The sequence below is a fragment of the Ornithorhynchus anatinus genome, chromosome 1, assembly GCF_004115215.2.
Source record: "Ornithorhynchus anatinus isolate Pmale09 chromosome 1, mOrnAna1.pri.v4, whole genome shotgun sequence".
Taxonomy (NCBI): Eukaryota; Metazoa; Chordata; class Mammalia; order Monotremata; family Ornithorhynchidae; genus Ornithorhynchus; species Ornithorhynchus anatinus.
In genome coordinates this window covers 157,466,216-157,469,368 of record NC_041728.1, presented here as the reverse complement: position 1 = coordinate 157,469,368, position 3,153 = coordinate 157,466,216, and the positions used below count along the sequence as shown (strand labels likewise).

Sequence of the window (3,153 nt, the reverse complement as noted above, 5' to 3'; positions counted from 1 at the left end):
GAAGGCCTCTTGGAGGAGGTGAGCTCTCAGTAGGGCTTTGAAGAGGGGAAGAGAGTTAGTTTGGCGGAGGTGAGGAGGGAGGGCATTCCAGGACAGCAGGAGGACATGGGCCAGGGGTCTACGGCGGGATAGGCGAGAACAGGGGACTGTGAGGATGTGGGCAGCAGAGGAGTGGAGCCTACGGGGTGGGCAGTAGAAAGAAGGGAGGAGAGGTAGGAGGGGGAAAGGTGATGGAGAGCCTTGAAGCCTAGAGTGAGAAGTTTTTGTTTCGTGCGGAGGTTGATAGGCAACACTGGAGGTTTGTAAGAAGGGGAGTGGCATGCCCAGAGCATTTCTGCGGGAAGATGAGCCGGGCAGCGGAATGAAGAATAGACTGGTGGGGGGAGAGACAGGAGGAAGGGAGATCAGAGAGAAGGCTGACATAATAATCCAGCTGGGATATTATGAGAGCCTGTAACAGTAAGATAGTTGTTTGGGTGGAGAGGAAAGGGCGGATCTTGGCAATATTATAAAGGTGAGACTGGCAGGTCTTGATGACGGATTGGATGTGTGGGGTGAATGAGAGAGCTGAGTCAAGGATGACACCAAGGTTGTGGGCCTGAGAGACGGGAAGGATGATCGTACCATCCACAGTGATAGGGAAGTCAGGGAGAGGACAGGGCTTGGGAGGGAAGATAAGGAGGTCACATTTTACAGCTGAGGTAGCAGAGGCAAAAAGAAGTTAAACTTTCCTGAGGCCATACAGAAGGGAGGTGAAATAAGAACCCAGGTCCACTGGCTCCTAGGACTGTATTTTCTCCTCTAGGCCATGGTGTGTGTGTGAGTGTGTGTGTAGTGGTGGGTGGTGAGCCCAAAGAACTGTGGGAACTGAAGAGTTTGGGAGTACATATGTGCCACAGAAATTGAAGTTTAAAATATGTTTTAGAAAGTGAGGAAGTAAGTAGGGATGGGGAAGCAGGGGGAAGATGAGGTTTGTGTGAGTGACATGTGGGACAAGGTAGATATGACAGGGTAGGATACCTTAACCAATGTGCTTCATCTAGAAGTGCCTCACTTTTACACTTCTGTTTTGATAGTTTAGACAAATAAACTCACTAATGTTTGAAGGGGAATTGGAAGGTCTAAATATTGGCTGACATTTCTTTCTCCTTAGATATTTCCCTTTGTCCTGTGGCAGTACCAAACATTTTCTATATGTACCTTGTTTCAGGCAATATTTTAATTTCCTTTAGCAAGGAAAGAAGAGATGCTTAAAACTAATTAGATTTCAAACATACACGCTATATTAGAATTTTTACCCTTCTTCCAAATCACTACTCAGTGACATTCCTAATATTGTTATTTCCCTTAGTGAATTAAGTTAAAAGGCTTTCTTGTTATAGATACATTAAAGATATGCTTATGGGATGTGTATTTAGAATTTTTGTTCTGTTATTGAAATCACTTGTCCTTCATCATTTTAAGGAAAAATGACACAAGCAAAAAAAGATGTTAAATCAACTGATCATCAACATATTCATCGTCATAATTACTGATTGAGCATCACTATGTTTAAATAATTGTACTAAGAACTTTGTATGTATTACATTAAGCATAGCCATCATTTAAATCGAATGGTCAATTTATTGGGAGTCAAATACAAATGGAAGGACATCTGTATGTGGAAAACTCGCTGGGTAAATAGCAGCAGCAACCAAGTGCCCGAATCCTTAAACTGCTTCCAGATATTAATAATATATTTCCTTCCTTGGAATTTTAACATCATTAAAACTCAATATTTACTATTTTAATATATCTGCATAATGAAAGAAATTCTGCAACTCCAAGCCCATTTTTAACACGGTTACTTCTGTAATGCATAGAATGTTGTATTATGCTCACATTATAACACCACAAGTCAGGGGAGGCATTTTTTCAACTTAAAAGTCAAGCAAATATCCCAAAATTATGGTGAAAAGGTAAAGAAACTTTTTAAGACATGACTTTCTTCATTTCCTCATATCAGCTATGACTACCTATTGATCTATTTATGGATAGATATATTAGCCTTTCTGTTAGAGGATTCATCCATTCAATCATATTTATTGAGCACTTACTGTGTGCAGAGCACTGTACCAAGAGCTTGGAAATACAGTTCAGTGATACAGAGGGACAATGCCTGCCCACACCGGGCTTACAATCTAGAAGATGCCTATTTGTATGTATCAATCAATCAGTCAATGAATCAGTGTTATTCATAAAGTACTTAACAGTGCACCATACTAAATATTTGGGAGAGTACAACAGAGTAAGTAGAAACAATCTTTGCTCTCAAAGAGCGTACAGTGTGATGGGGGAGGAAGACTTTAAAATAAGTTATAGGTAAGGGAGGCATACCTCTAAGGGTCACACCTGGAGAGTTTCTAGTACTCTACCCATCTCAACTATGGGAGGGAGAGTCAAGCAGAGGCCTACCCATTCCATCCTAGCTTGGCCAGTGGCTAGCGAGTGGAAGGCAATCTGCTACAAGTCAAAACTCACCTGTGCTGGGCAGCAGCAGCACAGGAGAGATTCGAGGGTGGAGACTCAGGTTTGCTGCACGGAAAGAGGCAACGGTAAACAGCAGCCGTATTTTGACCAAGAAAACTCTGGTAACTCCATTACCAGAACGATTGCAGATGGAGGTGAGGCATTCTGGGAAAGATGTGTCCATGGCATCGCTATAGATCGAACACGACTCGACAGCATAAGACAACGACAACAAAGGAGGCAACCTAGTATAAAGATTTATTCATGAGGTTGCAAATAGGAGTAGTACTCATTCATTCATTCTATAGTATTTATTGAGTGCTTACTATGTGAAGAGCACTTTACTAACTGCTTGGAATGTACAATTCAGCAACAGACAGAGACAATTCCTGACCAATGATGGGCTCACAGTCTAAACGGGGGAGATAGCAGAGCAAAACAGAACAAAACAAAAGCAAGACATCATTATCAAGATAAATAGAATCAAGGGGATGTTCACCTCATTAACAAAATAAATAGGCTAATAAATACTATATACAAAAGTAAATGATACATACAAAGTAGTAGTAGTGGTAGAGGTAGTTGGCATAGTAGTTGTAATATTATTTCTTAAGCCAGTGCTTGGAACAGTGCTTGGCACATAGT

The 3,153-nt window shown here is 41.5% G+C and overlaps 1 non-coding gene across 1 annotated transcript; it reads left to right on the top strand.

Moving 5' to 3' along the window:
* The first annotated feature begins 2,373 nt into the window (after positions 1 to 2,373).
* Positions 2,374 to 2,510, top strand: LOC114816444. Its single transcript, XR_003764221.1, has one exon. It is a non-coding gene; the product is annotated as a small nucleolar RNA SNORA7 (small nucleolar RNA).
* The last annotated feature ends 643 nt before the right edge of the window (positions 2,511 to 3,153 follow it).